At 40.6% G+C, this 15,811-nt stretch overlaps 1 protein-coding gene across 5 annotated transcripts in view; it reads right to left on the bottom strand.

Moving 5' to 3' along the window:
* The window catches only part of CXADR (CXADR Ig-like cell adhesion molecule), a 56,008-nt gene that overhangs the window by 39,302 nt on the left and 895 nt on the right, over positions 1-15,811 (bottom strand). The window lies entirely within an intron of this gene.

The raw sequence follows: 15,811 nt of genomic DNA, 5'->3' as shown, positions 1-15,811 counted from the left end.
AATAAGAAATAATTAAATTTATTAAAATATTAAAAATAAAACAAAAAACCTCCCCCAGACCTGGTGTTGGCCAAAACTGAGACTTTAAGTGGAGAGCAGAGCACAGAGTAGAGGGAAGATGAAGGAACTGTATGAAAGAGGTGGTGATTAAAGGGACACAAAGCCTATCAGTCCTTGTGGGAAAAGCCTAAGAAGGAGGGCCACAGGAGACCATGAATCCAGGAGAGCAAAGGAACGGAACAACGATCCCATACAGGAGATAGAGCTCAGAAAAAGCTGAACAAACCTGATCATGTACTGATAGGAGCAAAGACTGATGTTTATTAATTTAATACTCACGTTACAAGAAATATTAGCAAATCTGATTAAGAAATTAACATGTAAACAACTTTAAATATAGTTACATTAAAATGAGAGAAACTGGACATCAAGAAAAATTTAAAAAGAAACCTATTTGTAAACATTCTGAAATCACAACTGTAGCTGAAGAAAACTTACTTGTCCTATTTTTTCAACTACCCTTAAAACACGAAACAAAAATAAAAAAATACTACATACTGATGCATGGTTTCTCAAAATATCTGGAGTCATTCCAAAGATATTAACAAAAAAGGGGGGAAAGACTAGAGGAAAAAAGAATTTAAATTTGCATTCCGAAAGTCTTGCATATTTCTTTGATTTCTTGGGAACGGCTACATTATGATGACCTTAATCATCAGTGGTTATAATTTACTTGGTACTAATTCCTTTTGAGAAATGTCAAAGAGTGTCATAAGAATTACTATTTTAATGTTAAGAAACAAACTGGGTAAATCAGGAACTGACCCGTTTAAGGGACAGTTGATCAGGACAAGTGTAATTCTGTTGTGTGTATCTGATAACAAATACTACAGATGCCTGTGTTAGCCATCAAGTCTCTAGGATATTCCAATAACTGCAAAAATGCAACTGCCAGGGCACCTGGCTGCTCAGTCAGTAGAGTAAGTGACTCTTGATCTCAGAGTCTGAATTTGAGCCTCCTACTGGGTGCAGAGTTTACTTTAAAAAATAAAAATAATAGAAATAGAAATGCTTTTAAAAAATGCAACTGCCGGGGCGCCTGGGTGGCTCAGTGGGTTAAGCCGCTGCCTTCGGCTCAGGTCATGATCTCAGGGTTCTGGGATCGTGTCCCGCATCGGGCTCTCTGCTCAGCGGGGAGCCTGCTTCCTCCTCTCCTCTCTCTGCCTGCCTCTCTGCCTACTTGTGATCTCTCTCTGTCAAATAAATAAATAAATAATCTTATTAAAAAAAATGCAACTGCCATGCTATTTAGATCATTTCCTGGACCCTCCCTGCAACCTGCGGCAACTTTCCTTCTCACCAGGAAGTTGCTTTGGGATTAGCAATTTATAAAAGTCACCTAAATAGTGAGTGTTTCTAGAAAGGAAAAAGAAAAAAAAACCATTTTAAGTATGTTAATATTATAGTTAAGTACTCCAACTAGGCCTTTCCATATTGCTGGGAGAGAGATGAAAAACACTTAGAGGACGGTAGAAATTATGCCCTTTGCTTTAGAGGTTTTGCTTGTTTAATTCCCATGTGGGGTACCCAGTACAGTGGGTTAATATGTACTCAGAGCTAAGGAAATAAGACTTATAGTTAGGTAAGTTAATAAGAATGAGAAATGACATTAAATGGACTTCTATGCTCTTCTATGCAGTTTTTTAAATGCAAATTCCAAGCTCCCTGCTCCCCACAGGTGTCCAGGAAGTAAACAGAGATGGAAACGGGGAAATCATTATCTTAACAACAAACAGTAACAATGACTGGGTGCTTATTATGTGTCAGGCACTTTTCCAAAGTGTATATATATTAACTCTAAATTCTCATAACTCTAAAGGAGGTATGACCATTACCCCATTTTACAATGAAGAAAGAGATACTGAGAGGTATCTAAGCCACTATGCGGAGCAAGATACAAGCCACATTGATCCTGTAAGTAGAAGTTCACCAGTAAACACCCTTGAACACAGAGATCTTGCTTTAAAAATCACTATGGGGGGACACCTGGGTGGCTCAGTTGGTTAAGCAGCTGCCTTTGGCTCAGGTCATGATCCCAGCGTCCTGGGATCGAGTCCCACATCGGGCTCCTTGCTTGGCAGGGAGCCTGCTTCTCCCTCTGCCTCTGCCTGCCATTCTGCCTGCCTGTGCCCGCTCTCTCCCCCCACTCTGATAAATAAATAAAATCTTTAAAAAAAAAAAAAAATCACTATGGGGACACCTGGCTCAGTAGGTTAAGCAGCTGCCTTCTGCTCAGGTCACGATCCCAGCTCCTGGGATCTAGGCCAGTATATGGGGTCCTTGCTCAGTGGGGAGGAGCTTGCTTCTCCCTCTGCCTGCTGCTCTCCCAGCTTGTGCGCGCTCTCTCTCTCTGACAAATAAATAAATAAATATTTTAAATAAATAAATAGCACTATGAATCACCAGGAGGTTGTAGACCCTACTCCAATCACCGTGAGTGGAGGAGGGTTTAGTATACACACTTTTCCTCTGCTGTACTCAACTTCTAAGGAGAAGGAATTTTAGGTAGCACATGGTTCAGGTATTTGGGTGAATCTTTATCTGTTTTTGTTTTGCTTTTTAACTTTATTTTTAGGTAATCTCTACATCCAATGTGGGGCTTGAATTTACAACTCCAAGAACAAGAGCTGCAGCATCGCTCTAGGGACGGAGCCAGACAAGTGCCCCTGGGTGAAATTTTTTTAAGAGGAAAATAAGTACCAGACTAGGAATCTGTCATCTGTCACAAACAACAACAAAACCCACTATCATTCTGGACATTGTTGCTACTTTAGGGCTCACACATAAATTAAGGGTGTTGAACTAAAATATCTATTTCAGATCTAAGTCCTAATTTTAGACAATCAACCAACAGGAAGTCTTTCCCTGACATCCATCTCCTCCCCTTCTTCCACAACTCAAGGGCAGTAAGCAGCAGTTCCTGGAGCTCCCTTACATGTGCAGACATTCATTTCTGACACATTAGCATACTGAATTATGGAAGCAGTTCTATCCATTAATAGCATGGGCTCCAAAGTCAGATCTGGGTTCAAATTCATACTGAGCTCACTAACTGCTTAGCTATAGGCCAATTTCCAGCCTTTTTAAATCAGTGTTTTTCTCCTAATATTAACAGTAATAATGCCTACTCCAGTGTAAGAATTAAATAAAAGAATGTATGAAAAGCTTTTAGAACAGTTCCAACACAACTCGGTATCATCTTTCTTTCTTTTTTTTTTTTAGATTTTATTTATTTATTTAACAGACAGAGGTCGCAAGTAGGCAGAGAGGCAGGCAGAGAGAGGGGGAAGCAGGCTCCCCACCGAGAAGACAGCCCTATGCGGGGCTTAATCCCAGGACCCCAGGACCATGACCTGAGCCAAAGGCAGAGGCTTAACCCACTGAGCCATCCAGGTGCCCCTCGGTATCATCTTTCAATAAACAGTATCTAACATGGCAATTCACTGTCATCTTACAAGCTTATCACTTCTACTAAGACATAAGCTACGACTGTTGAGAAGGTATTTTTTAATCTTTTTTTTATTTTTTATTTTTTTATTTTTTAATCTTTTATCCCTCACATTTAGCAGTGCCTTCCATACAAGAAAAACTCAAAATACGTTATATAAACAAATGACTCTGAAATGTATCTACTATGTTTGAAAAAAGAGCACAACTAGTGACATAGATCATATCTGATTTAGTGATGGCTCTGGGGAGTTGCAATGGGATGTATCTGTCTACAGAGGTTGAGATGTATGAGCAGAGACAGAAGCGAGTACTGTTTTTGAGGAACTTGGCTCTCAAGGGTATAGGAGGAAAGTGGTACAGGGTGATTGGGGGTCAAGGAAGTGTTGTTTTGAAATAAGAAATGTAGCGCATGTTTATACGAGTCAAAAGAAAAGAGCAAATAGAATGAAAGAGGTTTAAAAATACCTACAGCAGAAAACTCAGAGACTGAAGGATTGACACCCCACAAAAGAAAGATGCTAGAAAATAGTAAACAAGACAACTTTAAATAAGAATAGAAGGGGTGGGGGGTGGGGGTGCCTTGGTGGCTCAGTGGGTTAAGCCTCTGCCTTCAGCTCGGGTTGTGATCTCAGGGGCCTGGCATCGAGCTCCCGCATCAGGCTGTCTGCTTGGTAGGGAGCCTGCTCCCCCGCCCCCCGCCTGCCTCTCTGCCTACTTGTGTCTGTCAAATAAACAAGTAAAATAAAATTAAAAAAAAAAAAAAAGAATAGAGGGGGTTGCCTGAGTGGCTCAGTCAGTTATGTGTCGGACTCTTGATTTTGGCTCAGGTCACGAATGATCTCAGGGTTGTGAGACGGATCCCCACATGGGACTTGACACTCATGGGAGAGTCTGTGGGAGATTCTCTCTCTTCTCCTCCCCCTGCTCCTCCCCCAGCTCATGTGCAAATGTGCTTTCTCTCTCTCTCCAAAATAAATAAGTGAACCATAAAATAAATTAATTAACTAATTAATAGATAAGAATGAAGGAAAGGACACGAGAGACGGGTACAATTATGGATAAGCTTATATCCGGAGGTACAAGAAATTAAGGGAATTTGTAACTGATAGCCTCTATTTTTCTTCTCTAACAAAGGAGGCATACAGCATTTACTTGGAATAAAAGAGGCAGAAAAAACATAGGTAGAGGGTTTCTAGAGACAGTTTCAAGTCTGAACTATCTGTGAAGACGAATGGGAAAGAAAGTGGAGGATTACAGAATGGGATCATGGATCCAAATGGTACAAGTTCATAGTTGATGAAGCTGAGCTTTATCATACCATTTTTCATTTTATATATTTGAAAACTTCCATCATTAGGAGGTTTTAAAAAAATGATATGGCACTAAACACCCACCAGAATAGCCAGAATGAAAAAAGACCCCGAGGAGGATGTGGAACAACTGAAACTCTCATACTCTATTGGTGGGAGTATCAACTGGCACCTCAATTTTGGAAACCTGCTTGGCAATTTCAACTAAAGCTAAACATAGGTATTACCTTTGGAACCCCATTGACAGGTAGGGAAATGTGTACGCATTTGCACTGAAACACAAGAATGAGAATGACAAAGCAGCATTTTTCACAATAGCAAAAAATTGGGAAAAAGTCCATTAGTAATAAGCTGGGTAAATCAATTGTGATACAGTCACACAACAGAATCCCATATAGCAAGGCAAATGAACGGACTACAGCTACACAAAATCAATAATATTTCTAATGTGGTAAGTAAAAGACAAAAAACACAGACTGTAAAGTTCCATTTATATATGTTAATATAGTGAATCTACATAGTTAGAAATCAGAAGAGAGAGTTGGGAAGTTGCTAGGAAAAGCTGTGAACTTGAGATGTGTGAGGAGAAACAGAAGTGACCACTGTTTTGAGGAACTTGGGTCTCAAGGGTAGAAGGAAAGTAGTAAGTGTGATGTGTGGTCAAGGAAGGGTTTTTTTGTTTGTTTAAAGATTCACTTATTTATTTGACAAAGAGAGAGTGTGCACAAGCAAGGGAAGCAGGCAGGTGAGGGAGCAGGGAGCCCAATGCGGGGATGCGAGCTCAATCCCAGGACCACAACCGAAGCCGAAGGCAGCCACTTAACCAACTGAGCCACCCAGGTGCCCCTGAAGGATTGTTTTCAAATGAGAAATGTGGCATATATTCTACTTCCTGATCAGGGTGAGATTAAACAGATGTTTCTGCTTTGTGAAAACTCTCTTACCTGTTTACTTGTAAACAATGCTTTCAACTTTGTGCTTCTCTATGTATGTCATACTTCAGAGAAATGGTTTACTTTTCTTTAATTCTTAAATTTTTTTGAAGTAAACTCTACCCTCAAAATAGGGCTCAAACTCATGACCCTAAGATTAAGAGTTGCATGCTCTACCCACTGAACCAGCCAGGTGCTCCTAAAAGGTTTACTTTCAAAGAAATGTGAAAGAGCTGATGGAGTTAAAGACAAAGGTTACTTCTGTTTTTGTTAAAAATATAATGTCCCAATGTTTTATAAATGGCCTTTACAAAAAAAAAAAAAAAAGTCTAGCCACATTTGGTACAATAAGGTCTCACTAATGTACATAGTTGTACACTACAGTCCATGAGCAGGAGCGAAGAAACTGGCCTGTAAGATAAATCCATGTCAGAGACAGAACTGAGCTCTGACCAGGGAACCCTGGATTACAGAAGAAATTCTGGTTTTTAAGTAACCAGAAGAGGGGTAGAGGGTGGTGAGGCCCAAAGGTTCCTGCTCATAAAAGCCCCAGGTTCTCTTCCTTTAATTAACACGGAATAGTAAAAGTAACTGGCAAAAAGCAAAGCTAACACACATACACAAAACAAAACTCAGGTAAAGTGTCTTAATAAAGATGAGATCACAGAAAATTAGAAAGCAAAGAAATAGATAAAAGAGCAAAATGAGTAAATATTACCTCCTTATGGAAAATTCTGAAGGTAATAAAGAAAGGGTTGATTACAATAAGAAAATCACCCCTGTTGTAAGCATGTCTAACTTGACTGCCTCAATCTCCCAGTAATTTCTTTCTAATATCCCAAAGTGAATTCAAATTTCCCTAGCAACCGTCAACAGGGGCCAGTCTGTCCTTATTTTCTACCTTCCCATAAATGCATTTATTTCCCTCAGAGGCAAATTAAAAATGTGAATTTTTGTGCATCTATTACTTTTTTCTCCCTCACACCTATAATGTAAATGTATAGAGCTTGTATAAAGGCAACTGACATAATTTTGTACATAATAGAAATGATCTGATTAATTCAAGAAACTAAGAAACAAGAGACCTTATTTAACTTGTTACCAACAGGAATACTGTGTAATACAAATAATTATAATTATCTCGTGAGCACATCACACCCATAACTTTGTAGTTAGCAGGATGTTCAGAGACTAGATATGTTAGAAGGTGACTGGAACTAAAGCCCCAATTTCTAGACTTCTGCTGACCAAAAGGTTAGCTGCAGCCACACATGGTTACTGAGCACTTAACATGGCTAACCAGACTTAGTATGAGGGAAAAAATTTAAATCTTATTAATGTTTAATTTGATCACATACAGAAATGATATTTTGTATATACTGGGCTAAACAAAATATATTCTTTAAGAACTATAATGTCTCACAACTCTATAGACTCAAATATTTCCACAAGGTACAACCTGCTGGGGCTAAGGAGCCCAAGATCTCCAATTCCATCTACATTCCATCACCCCGGGGTGCCTGGGTGGCTCAGTGGTTAAATACCTGCTTTTGGCTTAGGTCCTGGGATGGAGCCCCACACTGGGCTCTGCTTGGTAGGACGCCTGCTTCATCCTCTTCCACTGCCCATGCTTGTGTTCCCTAATTCCTATAAATGATAATAATACAAAATATCCTTCCTACCCAGAGGTTGTCAGAAGAGCAGATTCAAATGAGACACTTATAAAATTATCTTAAAAAATAAGTTATATCGGGGCACCTGCATGGCTCAATCTATTAAACATCTGACTGTTGGTTTCAGCTACCATCATGATCTCAGCAGGGAAATTGGCTTGTCCCCAGGCTAGTCTCCCACCACTTGAGGGCTTCCCCCTCCACCCCATGCAAATTACATCGTAACAACTGTGCATTTTGGTTCACTGTGATGATCTAGATTTAGTGACTGCAACATGTTTATAGTACTGATTCAAATTCCATCGCTGATGAAGTTATATAAATAATGCATATATTGATACTTTTGGCAAAATATAAATTTAAAACTTGTAGAATGTTCTTGAGTTTTTTGGAAAAAAAAATATATATATATATGTTAAATATATGTTAAGGGACACACACACACACACACACACACATATATGTTAAGGGGGAAAAAGGTACAATTCACTTTTCTAGCCAAGAGTTACCAGGTTCTTTCTAAAAGTATCAGATTTCACATTGTACAACCAAGTAATTCCTCTCGATTCTTACTGTACAACAACCCAGGGCATCAACTCTCAAAAGTTTTTGTCTGGCCCATCAGGGAAAACCCCCATGGGAATCATCTGGTATTCAAGAGTTCAAAGCTCTGTTCACTGGGGAATCCAAGTGAGACTGAAAGTCAGCTACAGTCCTCTAACAATTCAACAGAGATGTGGCTGAATTTGGTTCACTGTTTCTTGAGATTCCTTGAGAGCATGTGATCTGTGCAGCCAAACTACCAGTCCTCTGGAGAAACATTTAAAACTCACTCAGAGGGCGCCTGGGTGGCTCAGTGGGTTAAGCCGCTGCCTTCGGCTCAGGTCATGATCTCAGGGTCCTGGGATCGAGTCCCGCATCGGGCTCTCTGCTCAGCAGGGAGCCTGCTTCCCTCTCTCTCTCTCTCTCTGGCTACCTCTCCGTCTACTTGTGATTTCTCTCTGTCAAATTAATAAATAAATTCTTTAAAAAAAAAAATAAAAAAAATAAAATAAAATAAAACTCACTCAGAACATATATTTACACTATGGGATGGTGAAAAAGTAACCAAAATTGGTTACCTGTAATCGAAGTTTGTTTTTATTTCTTGGAAGTAAATGAAATCAAAGTCATTCCCATTCCAACTTGTAAAATGCCTTTGAAATAATGAAAGTGATTTAATAGTTTCAAAGGAAATTTGCATTGTCTCAGTTAACCAATTAACACTGGTTAATTTGACTGTTAATCCTTTTTCTCACCAACTATCAAAAGACACACTAAACCATGCCATGATCTCACACCTACCCTAAAAATAGACTGTTATTATCTTCCTCCCTTAGCCTACCTTCTCTTTGTCAACAGGACAGGCCACAGTCTTCTCTTATACAGCACACTGCTAATTAAAATACACTGCAAATACTCCTGAGTCAAAGTTAAAGCCTTTAATGCTTAAACTCTAATTGGCTAACTCTTTATTAGAAACCTAGAAGAGTGAGTCAATGAGGTGAGGGAAGAAGGTGACAGAAAAGGCCCATGGGAGGGCGCCTGGGTGGCTCAGATGGTTAAGCCTCTGCTTTCAGCTCAGGTCATGATCCTAGGGTAGGGTCCTGGGATCGAGTCATGTTGGGCTCCCTGCTAGGCGGGGAGCCTGCTTCTCCTTCTCCCTCTACTGCTCCCCTTGCTTGTGCTCTCTCTCTCTTTCTCTGTCAAATAAATAAAATCTTAAAAAAAAAAAAAAAAAAGTTAAAAAAAAAAAATGAAAAGGCCTGTGGGAAAGCACAAAAGAGAAACTGTCTCAAAGTCACCATTTCACCACTGAATGTAAAAACATTTTCAGCTTCTTTTACATTTTTACACAGAGACAGTGATGGATTCAACAGAGTGAACAGACCACAAAGCAATGCCAATAATGGAGCCCCAAGAGATCACCAAACCAAATGATGAACTTTGAACCAGCTTCTGCAACAGACCACTTCATCATGCCGGGGTGACGTTTTCCCAACTCCCTCGCATTCCACAATTCGTCATTTCAGCCCCCCAAAAGAGTTGGGTAGAAAATAAGATAGGGAACCAGCAACAGAAAAAGTTACTGCTTTTTACTGAAACACAGCACACTCTTAACAGAAACCAGTCTAATTCCAATACCAATCTAACAATTATTCTAGAATATTAGTTTTCTTTAAAAAAAAAAATAAGTGGATGAAAAACAATAGGATAAAGTCATAAGTTCATTTTCCTTAGATAATTTTTAATTATGTCTGGGTTACTTTATCATTTTAAAGTCCACATCCATTCCCTGCTGGCCACTGAATGAACAAATGAACCAAATTAAAAGTTCCCAGCAACAACTCTTGCCTTTATTTAATTACACCTGATAATGATTTGTACATAAGAGAGGACAGACAGAAACAAGGGGACTAGGAGAACAGGCTGCGACAGGAAATTAAAATGAGACTGACTGTAACACGAATGCACTCCATTACTGAATGCAGAGCAAAGCTGACACAAACACCAAACACCAAGCTGGTCTGGGCAGAATACTGAGCCCAGCCCTGCTCACCTCTTCCATAATGTACCTATTCTTTTTTGTTGTTGTTGTTGTGATGTACCTAGTCTTGACCTTCAAATGCTCTTTCCCTCTGGGTCTTTTCCTCAAGTCAATATACATCAATTCCTGTCTGGAACACTTTCCCCATTTATATCATTAACAGGCACTGTGCACACACTGCGAACAAAATAAGGAATAAACAGATAATCCCTGACACATCATGAAATGTACAGCCTGTTGAGGAAAAACAATTATAATAAAGGCCCACTTGATAACTGTTAGAACACGCTCCAGTAATGTAATATGTTCAGAGCAGGGAAAATTCACTTACCAGATGCCAACAAAGCTATTTCAACCATCTTAAGAGCTGCTGGCACAACCCGGGCTCTAGGTGGTGGCTGGAGGGATACAAGCGACTCGGAAACTGATGGATGTAAGCCGATGAGAGGAATAGGAAGGTAGGGTGCCCGTATTTCTGCCTGGGCATTTTGATGGCTGAAAAAGCCACCTAATGGTAGCGGGAGCAGTGCTCACGTAGACAGGTTCAACTGGAGGCGCCTGTGGGAAGTCTAAGCAGGGGATGCTAAGTGGGGGTTTCAAATGATGGGGAGAAGCTTGGTAGACAGACTAGAAATAGACTGGAAGCTGTCAAGACCTAAATGCTAACTGAAGCCATAACTTGAGGAACCCCAACATTTAAGGTGCAAGGAGGATACTGGGTACACGAAGAAAAATGAAAAGTAAGGTTCTAGGTCTGGTGGCTCTAAGTTACAGGAGTCCCTCTCTGCTGGCTTCTACCTTTATCCTCTCGGTCTGCTACTGTACCTTGGGATGAAAGTCATATATGCAACGCTTCACTATCAACCCAACTGCAAATGCTAGTATGTTTTTCTTTCTTTACTTACCCGATGCCCGCTCTTTTTAATCTATGAAAATCTAGCTTCACTCACTACGGAAACCATCTTCCCTGTGGAATCCAGAACTTCCTGAATGTTCCCAGTAATTTCCTAATCGTAAGTCCTATTGACTTCATTTTTGCACCAGTTTCTGGGACACCCTCCTCCCACGGTTGTCTTACATCCCCCACAACACTTCCCACTGTTCACCTGCTGTGTACTTACTAGATGGTGTGCTCCAATGTCACCTTGCATCACCTCTCCTAGTCCCACTAGCTTGTCCTGGCTAACCCAACACAGATGGTACTTCTCAGCAGCGATTCTCAATTCTCTACCACCAATCTGTCTTTCCCAAGATCCTGACCTTTGTTTCAATTTTCCTACAAGACACTTTTTTTTTATACTTCCATTCCCCTCAGATGCCTCGAACACCACCTGTCCAAACTCAAACTTGCTGCTTGTTCCCTCTAAAACGTTCCTCTTTTTTTCCTCTGTAGTTCAGTGACTTCCCATTCACTCAAAGCCAGGAATCCTACTGCTTCTCTCCAACTAATTTCTTGCAACTAACCAGGTATCAGGCTTCAGTTCATTTCTCTCAAAACAACTTTTTAGATCAGAGAGGAGGCCCAACACCACTGTTTTTCCATAGGGGCTGCTTCTGAGTACACCATCCTAGATAGCTTCCTGTGTTAGTGTTAGACCCATTGTTTCCACCTGCCTCCAGGACTGCTGCAGAGTTCATCATTTAAGCGAATAATCTCAGCATATAATCTCACTTCTTTAATGGCTCCACAAGCTTCTCAGTGCCACCACGGAGAGTAGTATAACTTGACAAATGTCAATCATCTTTCATCTCCTACTAAGCTCTTGGCACAGCCTTGGAGCCTCACTCACCCAGAGTGTGGTCAGCAGTGACATGATGAGGAACTTGCTAAAAAGCAGAATCTCGGGCCTCACCCAACTATCTTACGAGAATGATTCAGATACCATCAAAAGTTTGAGAAGTGCTGGTTAGGTGCTTTAATGAACTGAATTTCTCACCTCCCAAGACACATTCTACCCTTTCAGATCTCCATGCCTTTACAAAACCTGTATCACCTGCTGGATGTGTCCTATCAAAATTTGCGCCTTGCGAAGTTCTATACTACTGTAAGGGTACCTAGCACAGCACAGAACATAGTAAGCAATAAATACCTGAATGACTAAATCATGTAATCAATTAATTAATGGATGAATTTGGCTCCAGACATGCAGGTTCTGAGGTACTAAAGTGCATTCAGATGAATGTGAATGTCAGGCAGTTGGAAATAGTGGCGCAGGATTCAAAGCAGAGGTGGGCTGAGCTGGCACTACTTTTAAGTCATGAACAACTATTTGGAGGTTATAGTAACGGATAAATGAGTCCACCCACATTTAAGATTGAGAGAAGAAGACTATGGGACAAATCATGGGGAAGGCTGGTATTTAAGGGACCTACTATGAATTCGATGAAGAGCAGGTTAGCAGGGTGCAAAGAACCAAAACAGGTATCAAGGAGCTCCGAAGAGATGAATGGATTTGCCAAAGGGTTCCTGTTCTCTCTGGCAACTGAAGTGGAAGAGAACAATGAGATCAAAGATAAAGCAAAAGCTTAGAACTTCTTTAGACTAACAAAGAATGAGACATGGCAACTGGAATGACCACTACCAAGGACCGGAGAGCTGGAACTGATGAGAGCTACAGCACATACAGGGGCCTAGTGATTAAAAAGCTGCAAACCTTCAGTCATAAGACATTTGCTCTCTGCCACATACCATAAGCTAACACTGGGACTATAATAAGAACACAAGTAATGCCCCTCAATGCCCCTCGTGCAAGGAGATAAACTGAGTAACTGATGGACACCGCACAAGAAATACGGTAAGAAGCCATTATAAAGTGGCTTCCCTTGGAGGGGGGGCAACTTTTTTTTAGGTGGTTGGTATAATGGAAAAAATGTAGACAGTAAGAGAGGTATATGGAGGGGATCAAGTTCACATTTAATCTTTATTATTTTTTACACAAAGGAAGACTCCAGGCAAGCAAAATGATAAAACATTTCACTCTGCTCCGTAATGACTCTGAGATGGTAGGAACCCTATTCTTTTTTTTTTTTTTTAAGATTTTATTTTATTTATTTGACAGAGAGAGATCACAAGTAGGCAGAGAGACAGGCAGAGAGAGAGGGAAGCAGGCTCCCTGCTGAGCAGAGAGGAAAATAAGCTTAAGAAATCATTGGGTGCCTGGGTGGCTCAGTGGGTTAAGCCGCTGCCTTCGGCTCAGGTCATGATCTTAGGGTCCTGGGATCGAGTCCCGCATCGGGCTCTCTGCTCAGCAGGGAGCCTGCGTCCCTCTCTCTCTCTCTCTCTCTGCCTGCCTCTCCATCTACTTGTGATTTCTCTCTGTCAAATAAATAAATAAAATCTTAAAAAAAAAAAAAAAGAAATCGTGAATTATGATGTATGTCTAAAAGATTTCCTAAAGTGTTGCATCTGTATTCAGATTCAACCTTTTTTTTTTTTTAAGATTTCATTTATTTATTTGACAGAGAGAGATCACAAGTAGGCAAAGAGGTGGGGGGGGGGGCAGGCTCCCTGCTGAGCAGAAAGCCTGATGCAGGTCTCAATCCCAGGACCCTGAGATCATGACCTGAGCCGAAGGCAGCGGCTTAACCCACTGAGCCACCCAGGCGCCCCAGTAGGAACCGTATTCTTGACACACAAAGCAACTGAGGCGCACAGAAAGGACAGAGGCCTGCAGCCATCAAATGGCTAACAAGTAGTGGGAAGACAAGTACTTTTTTTTTAAAGATTTTATTTATTTATTTGATAGACAGAGATTCCAACTAGTGAGAGAGGCAGGCAGGGAGAGAGAGGAGGAAGCAGGCTCCCAGCTGAGCAGAGAACCAGATGCGGGGCTCGATCCCAGGACCCTGGGATCATGACCTGAGCTGAAGGCAGAGGCTAGCTTCACTCATGCTGACAGTGTGTGAGAAACAACAGCACCCCAAACTTTAACAAGATCCTCAGGTGATGCTGATGCTGATACACGGGCCACATGAGTTTGTAACACCCGCCTAAGCCCTGGTTCCCTGTGTTATTGTAATAGTGTCTGAGAGTATGAACTAAGATTAAGAAAATAAAGGGCTAAAATGAAAGTCTTCAGTATTTGGCACATAGTCAAACCAACAGCAGGTTCTTACTACATGACAGATAACCAGTGATAGAAATTTAGGAGGTCAATTAGAGGTAATCAAAGAGGAAAATGGCTGTTTCAGAGGCAAAAATAGCAAATGGTAAGAGCAAGGATTAAGGAGGAAATCTGTGACCTTAGCAAATTAAGTTATATAACTACTCTGCACCTCAGTTTCCTCACATGTGCAACAGGGATCATTACAATACATACCCTCCAGGACTGCTAGGTAGATGGAGTATATATAAATGCCAGTGCCCTGGCATTTAATAACTGTTCCCTCAAGGCTCTAATATTACTACCATTGCTACAGCTGTTCTACTACAGCCACTTTTGCTACTGGTAGTGTGACTTGATACTGGACAGGTAATAAAATACATCAAAAGGGCTTCCACTAGCAACCAGAATATATGACAAAACTCTTTACAACCCATATGGAAACAGATCTAGAGAAAAAATAGCACTGCACTTTTTAATATGTAAGTCTCCTCCACTTTGTTTTGCCAAATGTAGAAGTCAATCATGTTACCACTCAAATCAAATTCATAGGAATGAATGCCTAAAATGGCAAGAGTTATCTGAAGAACTACTCAAAGCCATAGATCAATTACATAGCTTTTTGAGTTGTTCCCTAAGCTGGAAAACTGTACCTAAAAATAGTTGTTAAGCTAAAGACAACAGTGCTTTTATGAGAAGTTCACTATCTTAGTATACCGTTTATGAGTAGAATGACTCTGTATCAAAAATATCCTGTTGAGATTGCTCCTAACAAAGTGAGGTGTCCAGAAAAAAATGAAATCCACACAATTATCTGGAAATCCCCAGGGTGGGGGTTGGCATTGGGTGGGGGGTGATCCTCTACATGTGTTATTCCACTTTTCTGCTCTAGATGTAGCTTAAAATATTTTTCCCAGAGAGAAGATGCATTACCCACTTCAACTTCAGTTTAGTCTTTGACAAAACAAAGGTGGGAATGTACCATGTAAACTGGTTACTGACCCTTCGTCCTTTCCAGAAGCATTACTTTGGAAATTTCACCCAAGTCTAAATGATATGTATCAAAAAGGTGGAGGTGGTGCTATATATTGAAGATTAGACTTGTTAATAGAATGTTGATCCCATGAGTAATGCTCACAGATGTGGCACCCAACAATGGAATTAACATTTCAACAGGAAGCAGAGAGCCATCCCAACAAAAAGAGCCACCCGCTCCTCTCCAACACTTAAAAAAAAAAAAAAAAAAAAAAAAAAAAAAAGCCCTTCCAGAGACTACACAAAGTGTGCCTCCTGAGGGTCGCACCGTTGGGTTTTTAAAAATAGCCATTTGGTTCTAAACGTGACATATGCCTATCCTGACAAACAAGATCAGTTAGTTAAAACACTGCCATGAAAACTGATCAGTTTTTTAAAGCGTCAAATGATTGTGCCTTCTAATGGTCCACACATTTTTTAAATGCCTATTTTTTCCCCTCCTGAGAGAGGCGCAGTCAAAAAATGTACTTGGCGAAACCTTCAGGAATTACCCTGTGTAAGTCATCCCCTCTTATCTTCGAAATGAATTAACTCATCATAAACGCAAACCGAGCTTACGATTTCCTCTTTGCACTTCGCTCCGGGAATGCAGCAATTATACGACTGCATTTCTGCAGGAACCTAGTCTGGATTTCCAACCGGCTACTCCGTCGAGCCCCCG

Source organism: Mustela lutreola, chromosome 2 (genome assembly GCF_030435805.1).
Source record: "Mustela lutreola isolate mMusLut2 chromosome 2, mMusLut2.pri, whole genome shotgun sequence".
Lineage (NCBI taxonomy): Eukaryota > Metazoa > Chordata > Mammalia > Carnivora > Mustelidae > Mustela > Mustela lutreola.
This window is presented reverse-complemented; position numbering and strand designations above follow the sequence as displayed.